Raw genomic sequence first — 21,377 nt, 5'->3', positions numbered from 1 at the left:
GCTGGTCCGCACTATATCTAGGAGTGGGACTTCAGAGTTCAGAGTACGAACATGTTCAGCCGTAGTAGCAACCATTGGAAACTAAAGGTTTCCCAGGCCAGTGAGATAGCTCAGAGGGTGGAAGTGCGTGTTGTACAAGCTGCGAGGGAGAACCAACTTCTGCAAGCTGTCCTCTGACTACACACATGCACCATGGCATGTGTCTGCATGTGCATGCGTGCTTGTGAACACACACACACACACACACACACACACACACACACACTAAATAAAAATCTTTAAAAAAAAGAAACTTGGAGCTGGAGAAATGACTCAATAGTTTAGAGCACTCCTTGCTCTTTCAGAGGACCTGGGTTCAATTCTCAGCACCCACATGGTGGCTCACAATCATTTGTAACTCCAGTTCCAGCAGACCCAACATGCACTTCTGACATCTGCTGGCACCAGGCATGTATAGGGTACATATGCACATATGTATATGGTATACATGCATACATGCTGGCAAAACCTTCACCACATAAATCAATCTAAAACTAAAATAAGCGTCTTAACAGACTTCTAACTGAATGGGCTGACCCTGGTGGGGTGGTGAGAGTGTGTACATCGTTTGCCCTCTGGGGCTCCCCAAAGCCCTTGCTCTGCCTTGCTTTGTCACCCTGCAACCCAAGGCCCTGCTAAAAGCCTTGACTTCTCATGGCCAAAAACGTACCCACAACCTAAGTTTTGGAACCCCAAACCCTCCTCCCTTTTCTTCATTCTTGCTGTCTTCCCAGTCACTCTCTCCAGTATGCAGCCTCCACATTGGAGGAAGAACACGGAGGTCACAAAGGCCCAAAAAGGCAAAGATTAATTTCCTTTAGGGGTAGTGGTGGGGAGGGAAGCTAGGATCACTCCTGCATTAATGGTTTTTGTATCTGCCACACAGAGGAGGGGAGTCACAGAAAAGCCCTTAAAGACCATTAAGACGAAATACCTGAGGAGAGTAGATTCTTATTAATATTCAAACCCTCAGGCTGTGATTAGAGGAGACAGGACTACAGTGAGGACCCACAGCCCTGTAAGGAAAGACAGGGAGTACAGTGGGGGAGGAGCCTGCCGTGGGGGTTGTTAGAGCTGCAGGGAACCCAGTGACCCCTGGGCTGGGCCCTGGAGGGTCCTGTGGGTGGAGTAGTGGTCAAGGTTCTAACTTCACCTTAGCCTGGCCTTGATTAATGTGCACCTGGGGAGGGGCGGAGGCTTGAGCTTTTCCACGTCTCATGAGAAATACATAATCATTAATCAACATTACCGGGTCCCACTCAGACTAAGTGGCCTCTTGTGATTAGGAAGGGGCTCTTGAAAAAAAAAAAAAAAGAAGCAGTCTTTTTAGCATTTTGATATTTTCAGCATGTACGTTTGACAATGGCTTTCTTGATGGGGGGTGGCGGTGAGAGAAGCTGTTGTCCAGGGCATGTTCTCTCTCTCCTCTCTCTCTCTCTCTCTCTCTCTCTCTCTCTCTCTCTCTCTCTCTCTCTCTCTCTCTCTCTCTCTCTCTCTCTCTCTCTCTCTGTGTGTGTGTGTGTGTGTGTCTGTGTGTGTGAATACACTCACCTGAGAAACAAAGACAGAAAGAGGCTCGTGGGAGTGTGCTTAGGCAGCAGGCCACGCTCTTCTCTCTAGTGTGCAGGCTGCATTCCCACTGGGCGTCTTTCTCTGAGCAGGGGCTGCAGCCTGCAGGGAGTGAGGGCAGCTGAGGCGGGCCCTTTCTTCTTTCTTAGTTATACATTCTCCAACTCCAGGGTGCCAGAATTAGGATACAATCCAGTCTTACTTCAAAATGGGAAGACCAGTGTGAGATTAGATCAGATATTATAAATACACCCTTCAACTAGCCTGAGAAACTTCACACACACACACACACACACACACACACACACACACACACACACACACGCTCTTCATCATGTGTCCATTTAGTCCTCATTAGTTACCCTGGAAAGGTCTGTGGCCCTGAGTTGTTGGGGTTACCAGGCTCAGAGGCAGCCAGTGACCCCTCTAACCAGTTATTTGCTGAGCCTAAGTCCTTGCTTTCTGTGATCATCAGTATGACTTGGGATGCTGGCCAGGCTTTGATAGAGCTGGTGTTGCCCTTGGCCAGCTTGATGACTTTGAACCAGTTGCTGAACCTCTCTGAGCTTCTCAGCTTTATAAAGAGAAGAACGATCCCCAGCGCCTGCCTCGCCGATTGCGAGAACTCAGTGAGCTCATGTTGGGGAGGAACACGCTGTCCACAGCAAGCATCTGCCCCCGCCTCCTTCCTGTGCTCTTTAGGCCTGACATCAGTTTGATACTCAGAAGAGGCTGTCAGGATGGTGTTGTTACAAGTAGGGAAACAGAGGGGGAAACAGAGGGTCAGAGATGCAGGGAGCCTGCTCACCCTGCCAGGACCTGCTTCAGTGAAATAGCAGTGGCTTCACTTAGCTCCAGGCTCACATTGATGTGGCGCCAATTACAGAAGATGCTGTGTGCCCAGAGGATCGTTGTCCACCATCAGAAATGATTCTGCTTGCTTTGAAGGCAACTTGGTGGATGTAAGTTAAAAAAAAAAATTTTTTTTTTTTTTTTTAAATCACCTCATCCCTTTAAAAATCTGAGAAGCCCCAATTCTGCTTCTCCTCATAGGGCTAACTCACACTCCAGTGGTCAAAATGGACACTTGTAAGAATGTAGACAGCAACATTACCTGCAATAAAGCCATACGAGAAGCGATCCAGTGTCTCACAGTGCTGGAGGGGCTGAGTTCTCGCTAACTGTACAATGAAATCCTGTACTTGGAGGAGTCTGATCGCCGTGCTGCCGTGGGAAGCAACGCTCAAGTTCTGAGACAAGTGGCATGGAAGAAGCTGTACACAAACCAGCATACGTGGCATGGGTCCATTGCTGAGAAATTCAAGGCTGTGATGCTAGGAGTTAGGCTAGTGACTATATTTAGTGAGGGTAGTTGCCGGAAAAGCCAATGGAGACTCATCTAGGGCTACTGATCAACTTACTGGTATGGGTGGTGATTCAATATATGACACTTTACTGGGCTGTATATTCATAATTAGTTTACTTTTCTGTGAGGACATCCTTCAGTTTTGTTTGCTTAAGACATGGTTGGGTAACTGAGAGAGTCCTTGGGAAACCTGGAGAACCAGGCTGCAGGCTGTGCTCTGGGAATAATACCAGTTCTGCTGCAGAGCTTATTGGAATGAGGGAACTGCCATCACACAGCGTGTGTAAGCTTTATACTGCCCAGCCCTACCTGCCTAGGGATAGCACCTACGCAATGGGATGGAGCCTCTTTTTTTTTTTTTTTTTTTTTTTTTTTTTTTGGTTTTTCGAGACAGGGTTTCTCTGCAGCTTTTTTAGAGCCTGGCCTGGAACTAGCTCTTGTAGACCAGGCTGGCCTCGAACTCACAGAGATCCGCCTGCCTCTGCCTCCCGAGTGCTGGGATTAAAGGCGTGCACCACCACCGCCCGGCCCAGGGATGGAGCCTCTTACATCAATTAATGATCAAAAAAAAAGTTCCACAGACATGCTCACAGGCAGATCTGGTGGGGGCAATTCTTAGGTTGAGCTTCTGTCTTCCTAGGTGTGTCAATATGGCAGCCAAGATTAGCTATCCCACCACCCCAGCATCAAGGCCTCCTTCTTCAACAAGAGCTCAGCAAATTCTGCCACCTTTTCAAAACACGGATGTTGACTGGTGCCTCTATTCCAACTATTCCTATGTTGTGGAGTCAATGTTCGTTCTTAGAAGCAAGAGAGGTAGGCAAAATAAGACCAACTTTGGTTTGGAGATAGAAAGCAGGAATTCTTCAGATGTAAGAGGGCTGTAAACAGAGCCATGAAATATGGCAGAGGGTCACACTACTGGATTTATTTAACAGGACCCTTTGGGAACACAATGACCTTATTTTCTCATGGCCCTAATGGTGGAATAGATGTCTGTTGGCATCTAGCTTCATTCCTACCTTTTGGTACATTGTCTTCTACCACAAACACTGAGAAAATAATTTTTTTGATTCTCCTGTCAGCTAGATTCCTATAGGTTTTTCTTTCTTTTTGTAAAGGGCACCAGTGTGATATAAGATCAAATGACAAAAAAAAAAAAAAAAAAGTCATCTTCCCCTGGCAATAGGGTCACTGGTACTTAGGTCCATGAACTCTGGTTCCTGTCTCCATGTCCTCCTCTAAACTTTCCCAATATGAATGCTGTAATCACCCACTTTATTTTGCTGACGGACAGGTACTGAACACACGGGCATCTCAGAGCCTTAGGGTGGAGGTTTTACATAGGTGTCTTTGTAAGGGCTAGGAGAATTGAGCTTTCTACGCTATAGAGAGGGAGGATCAGACAGTCTCTAGCATCAGCTTGACTCATCTGTCATCAGAGGGCTGTGAGCAGTGACTGTTCATCTAGATTGCAGGATTGCAGACTGGCAGACTGAACCTAGTGATGCTAGAGGCCTGGAGCACGTGATGGAAGAGCAAGAGAGCTATCAGGATGACCAATCTGGATGCCCATCCTTTGCCATCTTCCAAGAGACAGTCTAAGCACTTACATGTCTTTCGGCTTCAGTTTCCTCACTGGCTAATAGGTTAACACTGGGAGAGCCACAAGGAAGTTAAGTAGGCAGGTGCCCGTGAATACCCTTTGGTTTCCCATGCAGAGGGCATTTTCAGACCCCACAGAAAAGCTTTGAAATCTTATCAGTGGCTCACCTGAGGGAGAACACTTGTTCATTTGACGGGCATGCTCTTTTAGGCCCGGTGCTGGGGATACAGGGGAAAGACATGGCTTAGTAGGAGACGGGGGATACGCTGAGGCTATTTGATCCTTTATGACAGAGGCATTTATGGGGATGTAGAGGAGGCAATGGCCTCTCAAGGAAGAGAGCTTCTCCAGACCTGGATGTGGGGACACTGGAGATTTCTAGAAGCAGGATTTGTAGACTGAGCTTTGAAAGAAGTGCAAGAGTTGGCTAGGTAAAATCAGGATGGAAGACGATCTAAGGTATTGTGTGCAAAGGTCAGGAAATGAGAACCATGGGGGATCTGAGGGAGTTCTAGGTGAGTACAGTTCAGGAGAGAGAGAGACCAGGCTGGGCTGCCGGGGAGTAGATTTGTCCCTATCATTGTGGAGGACACATTCTCTGCCCCAGGAGAGAGGTGGCTGGCCTGGAGCCCAGCTTCAGGCTGATTTACAGGCAGCTAGTGCCAAAAGTGGCCATGCCACCTGCTCTTAAATCCAAGGCACGTAAGACTCTGTGCCTTTGTCCAATGTTAACACAAGCCGAGACGAGAAGCTTCCCCTGGGATGGGTGCTCTCTGCCCCAGCCCTGCGCACCATTGCACACACAGAGAAAGTTGCAGGCGCGGAAGCTGTTCTTGCCAGTACCTCTCCACCCTTTTCCTGCCTTCTGGTCCTGGCACCTGTCATAATCTGATGTCCTCTCTCTTCTGGGTTTGTCAGGCTAGCAGGTGTCTGCTCTAATTCCCCACTTGCCTTCAGATAGGTGCTTTTTTTTTTTTTTTTTTGAGGCGACGGATAATCTATGGGATTCTCAGGAAGCTGTTCACCCAGGAGGGAGTTAAGACGCTTTCTACTGCTCAGGGAGGGGCAGGTTGAAGTTAAATAGCAGAGAAAGTGCTGGGCTCCTATCGGCTCACTTGTGTCAAACCCTGTCCCCTCCCTCCTTGTCTCTGACCTCTGTCTGGCAGGCATCCCCTTCTCTAGGAACACACCTGCGACCACCAGTTTCCCCTCCAGTCCTCGGCTGCCTTCTCAGTTCTGTCTTCTATCCAGCTGCGGTTGTTGATTAACACGTCTGCCTCCCCTCTTATATCAAGTTGAAGTTCAGCGGCAGTGAATGGTACCAATGTGTTGGTCCCGTGCCAGGTTCTGAATGGGCGGGGCAAAGTCCTGGTGTGGCTTACAATTCACGGAGGCACAGGTCAATGGGGTTTCCCTCCCAGTTGGTGGGAGGAAGGGACCAGCATTTGTTCAGTTTAGTTTACCCAGAAATTATAGTGCTCGTCACAGAGAAAGTCCTCAGTAAGTAAATATTGGCCGAATGGTTTTGCACTGTGGATGTATTTCTCAAGTTTCCCAAAAAAGAAATAAGGCAAGAGCACTCAGAAAGTGACTCAGCCGCGGGGCCTTGCCAGCTGCACGTCTGCGTGTGCCCCTCCTGGGGGATCTCCCATTTCCCAGAGGCACAGGCATGGCAGAGTAGGACGTGGAATTGAATTGTGAGAAGGAGAAAGCATGGGACAGCAGATGTCCTCTAGTCTAGGGGAACAGGAGTGCCCGTTGGAACAGCTTAGCATGGAAGACATTATGCTCCCACTGTGTGGACACTGACCAGATGACAGCTACTTACCCCACCCTTCCTCACTTGTGACAAGAACTGTTGTATACATAGCACCTATGGCAACGGCTACCAGTTTGCAGACCATTGGCTACTGCATTACTGTCTCTTAAAAGTACGGAGAGCATGGCCCGTAGAGGCTAGGAATTTGTTTAAGCCATATCCATTTTACTAGGTGAAAAATGGGCGTAGAACCATGGCCTCAGAGTCTATGTTAGCCAACACCCCACCCCAACACACTATGCAGTTGGAATTGTAATCTCTTACTTAATGTGTTATTATCATAAAAGGTAGATAGGGTACATCTAATCTTGAGTCTACAAGGAAGGCAGTATCTTTCTAATCATTTAGCCATCTGTACTAGTTACTTTTCCTGTTGGCCAAATAGCCTGACGAGAACCAACTTAAGAGAGAAAGGACTAATTTCGGCTTACAGTGTGAGGGGTTCTCATCCATCATGGTGAGAAAGGCATGGCAAGTCACTCTGCACATGTAGTCAGGAAGCAGAGAATGGACCCGAAGTCATGCCTTCAATGACTCACCTCTTCCTCTCCCAGCAAGGCTCTAGGTCCTAAACATTCCATAGCTTTCAAAATAGCACTGTGAGCTGGGGACCAGGTTTCCCAACACAGGAGCCCAGGGAAGACATTTCACATTAAGAATACAACAGCATACCTTTATTTTTTGATGATTCATTGCCTGCCTCTCCATTATCAGAACATTCAACCATCTATTTATCCATCTGCCCAACATCCACCTAAATACTCACTCAAATATCACTATCTGTTGCGCCACACAAGTATCTATGCATCTTCTCATTTGCCTACTTGTCTGTCTATTCGCTAAGCCACTCATGTTCACAACCAGTTCCTTCAGTCCATCTATCCGTCTGTCCATCCATCTACTCACCCATCCCCTCACCCATCTATCCACCCATCCTTCTGTCCATATGTCCATCCTTTATTTCATTTATTAATATATATATATATTAAATATCTATTACAGGCCACATAGTGCATGAAGGCACAAGGGCTACCAAGGAGACTAGGTTGTCTCTTTCCTTTGAGGAGCTCTGTCTGGCGTAGCCAGGGGATGAACGCAATTGTGGTAATCTGTATAAAGGGACCTAGGAAATCCGGAGTGATTGTCTCCTTTCCATAAGATAAGGACACACATATGGCTTTACAGGTGACAGCTGTCAAAACATCTGAGTATGACATAAACTCATGGCAGTGATCACAGTCTGGGATCAGTTGCAAGATGCATGTATGTGTTTAGTGAGGTGAGCAGAGACGTCTTGGGAAGTTAAAGACTAGCGAGATAAACACTCAAAGGCAATTTTGTATTTTGTATTAGGCATTCACAGCATATAAAGCAGTGTTGAATAAATGTTGAGAAGTATGGCTACTGTCTTTGGCAAGAGAAAATTAAATGAATAGATCAGTAATGACATCAACAAGTACCCCTCCCTTCCCGTGAAGCTTCCGCTTGAATTTAGACTTGTACTTTGAATGTGGAGGAAGGGTTATATCTCATTATTCTCATTCAATGGCTAGTCTAAGTTCAACCACTGAGTTATCCCTTCAGCGTTTCCATTATTTTTTTTTGAGTTCTGAAAACCATTTGTTCCCTCTTCTTGCTTGAACTCAGAGAAGAAACTATCCCAGTTTCTCATACCTTAGGTTGGGCAGCCAGTCTTTTGTGGCTTAGCAACTTCATGCGTCTTTGTGTCTACCGAAGACAACTCAGACGAATAGTTACAAAAAACGTTGTTTAAAACTGTCCTGTGTCAGGGGTGGGTGGGTGGGCTGGAGTGATGACGCTTATTGCTCGTGCAGAGGACCCAGGTTCAGTTTTCAGCTCCTCCGCAACAGTCCGCAACTCCAGTTCCTGGGGATTGGATACCTTTTGGCCTTCTGTAGGTTTCTAAGCATGCACATAGTGCACATACATACATCTAGGCAAACACCCATTCACATAAAATAAGTCCAATTTGTTTTTTAAGATCTTGAGGCTAGGGACTGGAGAGGTGGCTCAGTGGTTAAGAGCATTGCCTGCTCTTCCCAAGGTCCTGAGTTCAATTCCCAGCAACCACATGGTGGCTCACAACCATCTGATGCCCTCTTCTGGCCTTCAGGCAAACGCACAGAATATCGTACACATAATAAATAAATAAATAAATTTTTTTTTTAAAAAAGATCTTGAGGCTAGAGGCGTATACTGGTCAGTTTTGTCAGCTTGACATAAACTTAGATATACCTAGCAAGAGGGACTCTCGGCTCAGGAATCGCCTTCGTCAGATTGGCCTATGGGGGTGTCTGTAGGACATTTTCTTGAGTGCTAATTGATACAGGAGGACCTAGTCCACTGTGGGTGGTCCCACCCCTATACGAGTGAGTCTGGGCTGCCTAAGAAAGGCATCTGAGGAAACCATGGAGAGCAAACCAGTAAGCAGCTTCGCACCATGGTTCCGGTCTCTGCTCCTGTTTGAGTTCTTGTCCCGATGGTCCCTCAAGGATGGACTGTGATGGGAACTTGTGTGCCAGATAAACCCTTTCCTCTCCCAAACTGTTTCTGGTCAGTGTTTTATCACAGCAGCAGAGAGAAGACTAGAACAGGAAGGGAGCTCGGTGGGTAAGAGCCATTGCTATGCCAACAAGAGGATCTGAGTTTGAACCTCTAGACTGTGTAAAGTCTGGGCTAGGCCATGAATACCTACAACCCCAGCATTGAGGGGTGGAAACAGGCAGCTCCGGGAGCTCACTGGCCGGCCAGCCTAGCTAAATCAGTGAGCTTCCTGTTCAGTGCAAGGCCTATCTCAAGGGAATAAGGCCGAGAGAGAGAGAGAGAGAGAGAGAGAGAGAGACAGAGAGAGAGAGAGAGGAGAGAGAGAGAGACAGAGAGAGAGACAGAGAGAGACACACACAGAGAGAGAAACACACACACACACACACAGAGAGAGAGAGAGAGAGAGAGAGAGAGAGAGAGAGAGAGAGAGAGAGAGAGACAGAGACAGAGCAGGACACCCAGTGTCCTTTTCCCACCTCCTCAAGTGCTCACAGGCATGTGAAGCTGCAGATTTAAGTGCACACACACGTATACACTACACACCACAACACACACACACACACACACATATTTTATTTTTATTTTTTATTTTAAAGAAAAAGCCACAACAGTTAAAAATAAAAATCTAGTTCTGAAGAGAAAGAATTTCTTCTGTTCCAAATTGCTAAAATGAGCCTTAGAATTAATTGCCATGTTGGGTGGCTCTTTTCTCATGCCTCAGAGAACGGTGGGAGCTGGGTTAGAGGAAGCTCAACACTTTGCATTTGGGTGGTGTTAGTTGATAGCTTCTTTATAGGAATTCTTTTAAAAATATTATTATTGTATGTTTGTGCATGCATATTGAGAAAGCAATAATTGTTATTGCATGTGTGCGTGCTCGTGCCACAGTGTGCGTGTGGAGGCCACAGAGCCACTGTGGAGTTAGTTCTGTCCATCTTCACGTCAGTTCACTGGATTGAACCCAGGTCACCAGGCTTGCAGAGCTAGACCTTTGCCCACCGGGCCACTCGCCAGCCCTTAAAGACATTTCTCGCCAATGAAAATCCACTTGAGTTCATCTGAGCTGTTGCCCTCCCGTGGCTGCATCTTGGAATAGTCACTCTTCCCCTGCGGTCTTGCAGGACCACCTCTTCCTGCTGTGTATGTGCTGTTGCTGGTGCTTAGTGTTCTTGATGCTGTGAAAATCAAAGTGGAAGCCTGCATCTGGGTGGGCAGGAATCATGCAGAGCCCCTGGTCCCCGGGTTTCTGGTAGGACTCAGATATGGAAAACGCTGCAGGAAGATGGCAAGGGTGGAGGGAAGAATACCAGGCAATATATTCTTTAGTTTATTCTTTGACAATTTCACATTTATTTAGTATATTCTGGTTATATTCATCTCCATATCTGTCTCTCTCCCATCCCAATCAGCCCTTCCGCCTCCCAACAAGTCTTTCTCACACTGCCATATCTTTGTTTTGTGACCAGTGATCCAGGGCTGCCTGTGTGGGCATGTGTGGAGCTCTCCACTGGAGTACGGGCAACTCACTGCTGGTTACACCACTGAAGACAGCCTGTGAACAGTCAGCAGCTTCCTGCTGCCTCTGCCTCCTGAGTGCTGGGATTAAAGGTGTGCACCACCGCCCAGCTAAACTTGGTAAGACTATTGATGGCTCTTCTCCAGCTATTTGCATAGCAACTTCTGTAGCTATGAAAGCTACCCTGCTCAATTCATCCCATTTCTATGTCCTGTACCCACAGTACATGTTGTCTTCAGTAGTAAGATCCTTACCTTCTAGTTTTAGTGGGCAATCAGGAGCAATGGCATTAACCTGCATTGTTTTGGAGGACTCTGGTGCCTTCCTGGCCATCAACTTCTAGGGCAGCATCCTACCCTTGGCATTTAGATTCCGCCAAATAGCTCATGTCTTCTGGATTGCATAATCCACCTACACAGAGTACCTCCATTTAATAAAACAAAACTATTTTATTTTTGAAATTATAATTACATTTCTCCCTTCTTCCTTCAAAATTCTCTTGTATACTCTCCAGATTCATGGTCTTTTTTTCCCCCACTAATTTGTGTGTGTGTGTGTGTGTGCTCGTGTGTGTGTGTGTGTGCGCATGTGTGTGCTCGTGTGTGTGTGTGTGCGCGCGCGCGTGTGCTCATGTGTGTGTGTGTGTGTGCGCGCGCGCGTGTGTGCTCGTGTGTGTGTGTGTGTGTGTGTGTGCGTGCGTGCGTGTGTGCACGTGTGTGTATGTGTGTATATGTGCATGTGTGTGAATGTATATCTATATACATTCCTAAATATAATCTCAGTTCTCATACTGTCATTTAAATGTATGTTTTCAGGGCTGACCATTTGGCAGTGGACAACCAATCGGTGTGCTCTTCCCTGGGGAGGGCTGCTTTCTCCAGACCCAGCTCTCTTCGGCTGCCTGTAGTTCTTTTGAGTGCTGAGGCCTTGTGGTCTTTTCCCATCCACTTTGGCATGTTTACTGGTGTCTTCCTCGTTCAGCTCATGTTCTGGCAGTCTTGTTGGTGAGCCTTTATAGGTATAGCTTGATATTATTAGGGGACACAATCTCACACCAAACGCCTGGGACCCCCATCTCTAGTTCCTGAGTCTCAGGTGCAGGAGTATTTTGTAGATGTATGCAGTGGGACTGGGCTCCACCGCTGCATTTGATGGGCTGTGGCCTTCTGTAGTATTTATCTCTTGCAAAGAGAAGTTCCCTGGACGAGGGGGGAAGACTACTCATCTTTGGATATAAGGACGGATGTTTAAATAGTTGTTAGGGATGATGCTGGTTTAGTAAACATAGTTTTAGTAAATTGTAAATTTAAAAAATAGTAAATTGTAGGTGGTTGTAGATTCTCCTCCAATAACCATGACTTCACTAGAGCTGAGCAGTTAGCTAGGTTTCTAATACCAGATATAGTTTCCCCCTTGGTGAGTGGGTGTTAAGTCCAATTAGAGAGCTGTTGGATACATCCAAGGCATGCATACTACTACTTCACCCTTAGGGCTATTCAAACATTATATTTTTAATTAGCCTGTAAAGTTGTAGGTTTCTGTTGCTTCTTCCTATATCCTTAGCTTTGGTTAACAGCCCCATCCCCTCCTGTATCCCATCTTCCCCAGGCCATGTGTTTTTGGTTCCTGTCTGCTTTGTCTCTGGCAGTAACTATAACTGTGACTCTCGCTATGTGGCCTGGCCTTTCTCTGTGATCTCTCTCATTTGGTTTGATGTTGCTCCATCTATTTGCTCCTTCAGCTTTGATAGTGATAGCAGTGGCTCTCCTATTGCTAATCTCTGTATGCCTGACGCCCCTTGAGTATTCTTTCAACTTTGCCTACATCTGTCTCAGAAGTCCCGATGATACAGTATCTTCAGTTGAGGAATCTCTGATGATCAGGGTTCTTTAGGGGATTCTGTATTTAAAGATAGGCTCTCATATAGCTCAAGCTGACTTTTAACTTGCTACGAGGCCAAGGCTTGCCTTGGACACCTTATCTTCCTGCCTCCACCTTTCAGGTGCTGGGATTACAGACACGTACTCCAGCATTCAGCTTCTCGAGAATCTTGAAATCCCATGTGACACCTGTGTCTCATATTGCCATCTAAGTCACAATTCAATGATGTGAACATTAGCTCTGTACTCCACACCTAAGGGAACCAAGGCCCGGAGCGGCCAAGTGACCTGTCCTCTTCAGAGGCTGTGAGCCACCTGGCTTCCAGAAGTGTACCAAGAGCCTAACTGCTATTGCTGTGCTGCGTACTTGTGGCTTCTTTAGGCCTGTGCCCTTCCGTCTCTCTAGGCAGAAGTGACTTCTAAACCTGCCCATTCTTGGACAGGATCGTAGTCTCCAAAGCTTCGATTTTATGGCTATAAAATGTCAATGAGTACCTGTGGTCTCCAATCGCCTGCCTTGGTGATAATCGATTAGGTAGATGGTTAGCAGAAACACAGCTTTCACACTTGTTAGGGTCGGCCCTGGCAGGCAGGAAGCGGCTGCCTCAGGAGCTCTTTCCTGTTCAGGGAAAGGGTATGAACAAGGAAAGACTACAGGCTTCATAAGACAGCCCGTCACTCAGACAGGCCTCAGACCCTCTGGTCGGCTTAGGGCTCCAAAGCCAAAGCTTTGTCCATGTCCATTCTAAGGAAACAATCTGATACAGGAGAGATGGGAAATGAACAAAGATCACGGTAGCAAGGAAACTGGAAAAAAACACATAGGTCTACTAGTAAGAGATTGGCTGAATAAATCAAGGCTTTGCTGTACAGTGATGTCCTCCTGAAGGGAGAAGGGAGGTTCATTTGCCATCCTGCACTTTTGAAACATTTTAAGTATTTAATTATACGTATGTTGCATATAATGACATTTCATTCCTTCATTATGCGGTGGTAAACAAGAGTACATTTTCTTTGTAACTCTGTCAATAAATAGCGATTAACGATAGTTTCCCAGTACCATCTATATTCAGACTTCTCCATTGGCCTCCAAAAGTCTCTTACAGTTCATCTGCTCAAGCCAGACAAATACCATGCATCCCAAAATAAAAACCTAAAATTTGTGTCCTATTCTTGGTGGGCTAATTTTACATGAGTTGCACAGATCTTTGTTTTATCTCCTTAATTTTTCAGTACTTCCCTCCTCTTTCTTTCCTTCCCTCCCTCCCTCCCTCCCTCCCTCCCTCCCTCCCTCCCTCCCTCCCTCCCTCTATCCCGTTCTCTCCTCCTCAATATTTACTAATAACCTTGCGATGTCTTAGGCTGGACACTGGGGATGTAAAGATGAGCAAAGCCAGATGAGTGGAAAGAGTCCCTCAGATGACCAACTCTAAAGCAGCATTGAGTGTTCTGCCGGAGAGGAAGGCTAGACATCCCACAACTAGGCAGCTTCTGGTAAACGATAGGGAAAAGAAAGAAAGATCAGCTTTGGAGCGCAGATGAAACTACTAGTTACGTAAAGCAAGGTCTCATTGGTCATAGCATAGATCTGAAATTCTTGGAGCTTCCTCATCCTTATGAATCAACAGGAATTGACCCTTTAGAATCTTCCTCCTCTAGTTGTTTCGGGTCTGTTTTCAGCCCTCTTCACGGTTCTTTGGGAGACCCTGTCCCTGCCATAGCCCTCATTCCTCTCAGTTTTCCACAGCCACAGACATGATTGTCAGAGCCCTCTGAAGGAGTGTCTGGCCTGGGAGTGTGTGGCAGAATCCTGGGGGAGAAAGTGTTCGGGACACACCCGCCATGTGTCAGCCTGTTTTCAATGTGCGTGTGTCCGTGCACCGCTTGCAGTGAGGTAATCGGTTCCCAGCCGTGACAATCACTTGCTGAAGGACTGGACGGCTGTGGTTAAAAAGCCTGGGCTTTGGTTTCAGAGAAACCTGGCTTGAAACCTTGCCTCTGACGCTCATTAACTGTGTGGCCTTGGGAAGATTCCTGAATCTGAGCTTGAAGGACTCTGAAGTCTGGGATTTCGTCCTCTAATGTGGAAAATTACACAATTTCCCAATGTGGAGGATCAAAGTTATCATGTTCTATGGACATCCTTCCTTCTCAGAGCCCTAGCCGTTCTTACACAATATGCAGCTACTCTGCCACACAAGGGAGTTGGAGGCACCACGCAAAACATCCCTTGGAGCACATGTGGATTAAAAACAATCCCTTAGGGAGAAAGTCATTGCGCTAAGGCCAGGTCAGCCTTTGGCTTGGTTCTGGTGATGGCACCTGGAAGGTTCACCCACCTCTTCGGGGTAGAAGTTGCATCCAGACGTAGACTGGGGGCAGCTGTCTTTCTCGAGCAGCTGGCGAAATAACCTCCAACAAAGATCCTCTGTTTTATTTAACAGGCGCCACTGTGGCCGTAGCTTGGCAGAGGAGAGATGCCGAGTGCCTTGTTCTGGTTTGAGATAAACAGTCCCCAGCAGTCCGTGTTTCATTTTCCCACCCCATTGCTGCCCTTCTTTAATTATACACTGTGGACCCATGCTCCTCTGCGGTGCTCCAGGGGAGTTTGCTGACACTCTTTGCTCCTAAGCTTGAGAGCGAGCGCCCAGAAATACACTCAGCTCTGTTGTCCCGTGAAACTCCCGCGAAGGCTTTGGTTGGGGTTGAGTGCTGTGATCTGGAGTCTCTGCTCCTCATGCTGGTCCAGGCTCCTGGAATGGCAGTTAAAAGGCCTAAACCCCCTCATTTTCAAGAAAGGAGACAGAGGCTGAAGGAGGAAGAATGACTGATTTTCCCAGACCTATGAGCCCCATTAGTGTTAAAGCAGGGGCCAGGATTCCTGGACCACTGACTCCTCAAGGCAGGTGAATAAGCATTGTCCCAGGCAGCCCGTGTGACACCCACATCCTCTTCCACGCTTTAGTCGTGTGTCTCTCTCTTGGAGGCCTCATAAGGGTCCCTACAAGGCGGGAGGCAGGATGAGCAAAGGTGGGGACACATAGGGTCCGTGGAAACGGGTAACAAGACACGAGCTAGGAACAGGGGCGTGGCACCAGCTGGTTCTCAGCTTCATTTCTCATCTGCTGGAAACTGTTCATGAGACTTTATTGAAAACGTGACCACATGGTCTGTCCTGGCAGCACGGGCCCAGCAAGCGAAACAAGGCTAAAAGGGAATTTATTTGTCCTTATCTTCCGAAGAGACATTAAACAGGCTTCCGTGTTCAGCCCATGGTGACATGGCTTACATAGTTTCCATGTGTCCTCTTTATTGCCTAGTTTCCTCATGCCCTGTTCTCTGAAGCTGTCCCCCACCCCACTCCAGTGTCTATAAACCTCAACAATGACTGGCCCAGTCTGAGTCATCTGTATATCTCTGGACTGTTGACTGAGGTCAGAGAGATACTGTTATTGGCTAGGCCTGAGTCATATGACCTTCCATGGACAGAAGGGTCATGTTCTGTGTTGGTGCTGCTCCAGCATTATATGTGGTAGTTAGAACAGGACTGCAGGAGACACACACAGGTGTGTGTGTGTGTGTGTGTGTGTGTGTGTGTGTGCGGTTATTAAGGGGGAGCAGTGGTAATGGGGAGATGGAGACCTGAAGGAACCTCCCAAGAAGAAGACGAAGGCAGACAGCTCTGATGTGCTAAGAAGTAAATGCTGGTGTTGGTGGTTTCCCAGGGGTTCAGAAGGACAGCACGTCCTGAGAGCTGGTTTGGGTGGCTCTCAGCCTTCAATCCAGCTTCCTCATTATCTCGGATTTTCTTGTATTTGGTCTGGTGGAATTTAGGTTGGGTTTCTAGGAGTGGCTGAAATTTAGGCAAGGAAAGGGGAAGTCGTGGACATTCCAAGAGGAAAGATTGTATCAAGACCATTTACCCATCAGCCCCCAGAAAGAAAGACAGACCATGTAAGGAACCAGGGCATTTGGAGCTGGGATGACGAGTGTGTGCCACCATGCCTGGGTGCACATGGTGCCAGGGATCTTGGTCCAGGGCTTCGCATATGCTGGATGAGCACACCGCCCTCTGAGCTGCATTCCCAGCCCCACATCTGGGCTTGAGTCAGGGTGACTTGGTTGTCAAAGCTGGTTGTTCAAAACTGGTGGTTTCTTTCTTGCTTACAGCCTACTGCTTGTTGGAGCCTTATTCTTTAAAATCCTGAATGTGCCCTTTCATATCTGCTTCCTGGATCTTCCTTTGGTTTATTCACTTGGCAGATACCTACTAGTCCTTCAAACACAAATCCTGGAATAGGAAGCAAACTATGTCGAACTTATCTCCCGCTTCGCAGGGGTAGGTGAATAGGTACACGCACGAGCGGAGAGATTTCTGTCGCGCGGGGATGGGATTCAGGTGGTGTACCGGTTCTGAGGGCAAATATCAGAATGCTCCCATGTGAAGTTAATTAAACAAATAGAGCATTGCCTTCCTCACATATAAAGAAGTCTGTAAGCAGACAGCTGACATGGATTCAGTTAGTTGGTCGGGGCCCCCGTCTCATGATCAGTAACTTGTACCAGGTAGGAAAAGAGGAGAGAGGGTTAATGGCACCGGCTATACAGTGGTCTTCTGGCCATGACTAGTAGCTACCTTAGCTGCAAAGGAAGTTGGGAAATCAATATGCTCCTCACCTGGCGTTGAATAGGCTACCGAGATGCATATTTATTTGTTTGGTTGGCTGGTGTGGGAAAGGGTTGGTGGGGCGATGGGAATGCAGAACCAAGCGGGATCCGGTGGTCTGTTAGGCAGCCTGTCCGACTGGAACAGCAAGTTCCGGATTCAGTGAGGGACTCTGTCTTGAAAAGTGAGGTGTTGAGTGGAAGAGAAAACATCTGATGCAGACCTCTGACCTACGTGCACATGCGTGCATTTGTGCGTTTGTGTGTGCGTGCGTGGTGTGTGTGTGTGCGCGCGTGTGCAGGCGTGTGTGCAGGCAGGGATGCACAGACACACACAGAGGCAAACACATCTGCACATACGTGTACACATGTTTGCACACAAATTCAAAACCAAACCACAAAGAGAGAGGAAGTAACTGTTAGCTAGGCAGCCAGTGGCACCCATGACATGCTTCATCTCACATTCTGAAGTTGGATTCATGAGTGGGCTCTACCTTAAGTATTACGAAGCCTGCCAGGTGAAGGTCAGTTTGAATCATTATTGCCTGCTTTAAGTGTGGAATGTGGCAGAATGGCAAGGTAGTGTGGATGCGAAATCCTGAGTCCATTCCACTGACTGATCTGTTCCCTGGACCGTTGGAAGGATTTGAGCAACGAATATTTTTGGGCTTGGCTTCTGCTATTTGCAGGCAATAGTGGAAATGCAGAGGGTAGGTTCAGAATGTTTATTCCTCGGACTGTCTTCCCGCTGGGTCACCATGGCTTATGTTATATGTTTATTCCCCGGACTGTCTTCCTGCTTGTATGTTATATGTTCTTTACATGTCTGTTATATGTCTTTTCAGGTCAGCACAACTACTCAGTACAACTGTCTGCTTCTGGTCCTTTGCTTTTCTAGCCAAGCTCGCTCCCTCCCTCGCATTGGTTGCCCTAAACCCTACCTACACCTTTGTAAACAGTACTTTGAATCAACGACCCAGGACACTCAGTGCAAGTCCCACCTCTTTCCTGCAAAGATGTGGGAATAGTCGGCATTTGTTATGGGAGAAGGGTTTAGAATGGTTGGTGGAAAACTCATTTTCCCCTGTTAGAGTTTAGGTTCGTCAAAGACAAGAGCAACTCGAGAGTGCTTCTTCCACTCAGTGGGATATCTGACTCAGATGCTTTCTGGAATGTGCTCAAGTACCTTTTTATTCATTTGTATTGCCCCTACCACCATCACTAGAGCCATGATGGTGCCCCGTGGTTCATATGTATGTTCTGCGGTGAGGTGTGTTTAGATGGGGAGCCCTCAGACGTCAGTAGAGGGAGGAGTTGATAGCACCCTTACGTCAGTCCAGATTGAATTGTCGGGCTTCAGGGAGCTGTTATTCCCTAGAGCTGTGGCTGGAAGTGGTTGCACAAGTGTGCCAGATAGATAAGTGTGCTCACGCCTGTTAGGCCACACTCAATAGCCTTTATTTTCACCTGCTTCTCTTCTCCAGGCCATCGGTCTACACTCTGAAGATAGGGTGATATGTGATTGGATTTACCACTCACCCGCATGAATGCTGGAGGAGGTGGGGGGTAGCTATCCAATGTCTCAGTGTAGTTGCTTCACCTATGATGAGCATGCCAGTCACCTGGGCACCCTGTCCAACTGCTGATGCTGGAGATCTCGGGACCGCATTTGAAGGCTTGTGTCATCCAGCTCAGTAACCACTAGCTGTCTGTGTCTCTTTACCTGCATTCTATCTCCCTTGCTTTTTATCTGATCAGCCCATTGGAACTCTGAAGTTTTAGCAACAGAAACCCATCTCCCGGGTTTGTTTGATTGTTTAACACACGTCAAAAGGGGAATGTGTTGGTTTTATGAAAACGCAAGGTCAGGGAGATGGTCTTAGGAACTGCAGACTTCAGGGACTAGATGTCACTGCACCGTTTATTGTCACCTCTACCTCTTCCTGATGACGCTCCCTTCTTAACTTTCAGGGTCACATGTAGTTTTTACTTATACACTGGCTTCCTCTCCTGGCAAGATCTTTGGATTGCCGTGTTCTCTCCTATAGGGGAGAAGGAGGGAGGAGTGGAGAGGAAGGAGGAAGAGAGGAGGGAGGAGAAAGGCTTAGAAGCCTCAGAAAGTTTACAAAGCTCTAGAGGTGGAGCTTCCTGGAGGCAGAAGAAGCAGTAAGCACCTGCCCTCAGCAAGACGAACAGAGTTCCAGGGACTCAGCTAGGTGATGGTACACTTGAGTGACCTCCTCCTGTAAGCAACCTCCATTAAACAAACTGGTTTGTCAAGCTAAACTTGGGAGGGTCCCTTTGTTTTGTCTGTTGTTGGCGCCCTACCTTGGGCGCATAGATATTTGTTCATATCTCCTAGAGAAAGTCTCAGAACCATATCACACTCAACATCCACACGGGAGAAAGCAGCCCCTTCTACCAGACCCTAACTGGTCCAGATTTGGTTTTACATGTGGCCCTGTATGTGTCTAGATACACTAGTGTGTAATGGCTCTCCCCTGGCTGGGGGAGGTGAGTCCCCATGATGGGCAGCCCCCGCCCTCAACAGAAGGCCAAGAGAAAATCCCTTGAAGGAAGTGCTGGGAGTCCAGAGGGTCCACGTTAGATAGACCCAGCAATTGGCCTCTCCACCACTGTTCTCTCCCACCACTTCAAGCACCTTGCCTGCCCCACCAAACCTCTCTCCTAGGTCCGCCATGCTTCAATCATGCCCACTGGAGAAACGCAGCTTGACACATTTTGCTGGTTGTTTGAAAGGACACAGCCATCTTCTGTGTTTTTCATTCCTGCCTATTATCAGGGCCTTTTTCCCCCTTTGGTTTCTACAGACATTAGGCATTTGATGGTAGCTCCCACTGACTTGCTGGAAGAATTCCGTTTAAATTGCTTCCAAGTGGCAAGCCTAACTGCAAGGGTGGTAAATAGCGGGAGGGAAGTGCGGCCACCTGTGGAGAGGGACTGGAGACACTCATTAATGGGAAGGACAGGACAGCATGGGGGTGATGAGGGGCCAGGTGCTGGGAGCACAGTGAGAAACTGAGAAACGTGGTGCAGGGATCAGAATGAGTCAGCTATGCCTGCCAATGCTAAACCTCTTTCCCTCCCTCCCTCCCTCCCTCCCTCCCTCCCTCCTTCCCTTTTCTCTCTCCCTCTCTCCCTCCTCTATCTTTCTTCCCTCACCCATCTCTTAAATGCTATTATAAGTTGCCTTGGTCACGGTGCTTTATCAGATCAGTAGAAAAAAACTAGTCAGACAGTAGCAGAACGGAGAGAGTTGACTGCAAGCGTTTTGACCTCCAGTGCGTGCCCTTAAGAACCATAGCCAGCTCACCTTCACCTCTTGACACCCCTGGAACTCAGGAGGAAGAAAGATACATACAGGCCAGCCTCACTCATGTGGAAGGTGGAGACTCACCTGTTCCCTTCCTTGTGGCTGGGCGTGGGCTTGTAGCTCCTGTTCTAGATTGCCTATCTTCGTATCTGGTTGGGGGGACACTCAGAGGAACCCCTCCTTTACTGTGACTCTCAAATGCCTTTCCTCTTATCGGCCCTGAAACCTCTGACCTCACCAAGCTTGACTTGTCACCATATGTAGGTGGCATTTTGCAGGCATGAGCTGGCGGCCAGCCTGACTGGCACACTGCATTTTGCAGTAAGAGCTTGGCACTCCATGCTCCTGAAGGCAGAACATGGATTCTGAGGTAGCATGAGTAGCTGGTAGCTGGCCTGCAGATGAACCTGCACCCCCCACTACGTGTGTAATGTGCTTCTTCCGAGTGCAGATGTGGTATGAGCATTCACTCTCCAGCCTGAGGTAAGGTGTCAAAATCACAGCTGATAGACGTCCACTCTGTAAATGGGGTTCTCATGTGCAATAAAACAGTAAAACAGAACACTGTTCCCTGAAACCATCTCTGGGGTGGTTCATCTCTTGTCAGAGGGCATCCCGGTAATGACAGCAACCACAACGGTGTCCCTGACAGAAACTGATGGGCTAGGTGATCTTCAAGACACTAGAGACATTTTACACAGTGTGGAAGAGCAGACTTTGACCTTGGCAAGTCTTGAATAAATTCTAAGTTCAGGATGACATTGGTTATGATTATCAGATTAAATCAAATGCAGTGAAAGTAGCTGGCAGTGGTTCACAGAATAGGAAGGGAGGTGGACTTGAGGTCAGATGTAGCTAAATCTCCTTGTGGTTGATTGTCTGACCATGATAGCCTCTCCACTTTCCCCTTAGGGACAGGACTCCTCTGCTGCTGGCTTAGGACCACTTGGCCATTTTTCCTTGCAACCAGGTGTTACTATGACTAGGATTTTGGCAGAGGAATATAAACAAAAGGGAT

The sequence above is a fragment of the Arvicola amphibius genome, chromosome 9 (assembly GCF_903992535.2).
Source record: "Arvicola amphibius chromosome 9, mArvAmp1.2, whole genome shotgun sequence".
NCBI classification, from domain to species: domain Eukaryota; kingdom Metazoa; phylum Chordata; class Mammalia; order Rodentia; family Cricetidae; genus Arvicola; species Arvicola amphibius.
Note: the sequence above shows the minus strand (reverse complement) of the source record.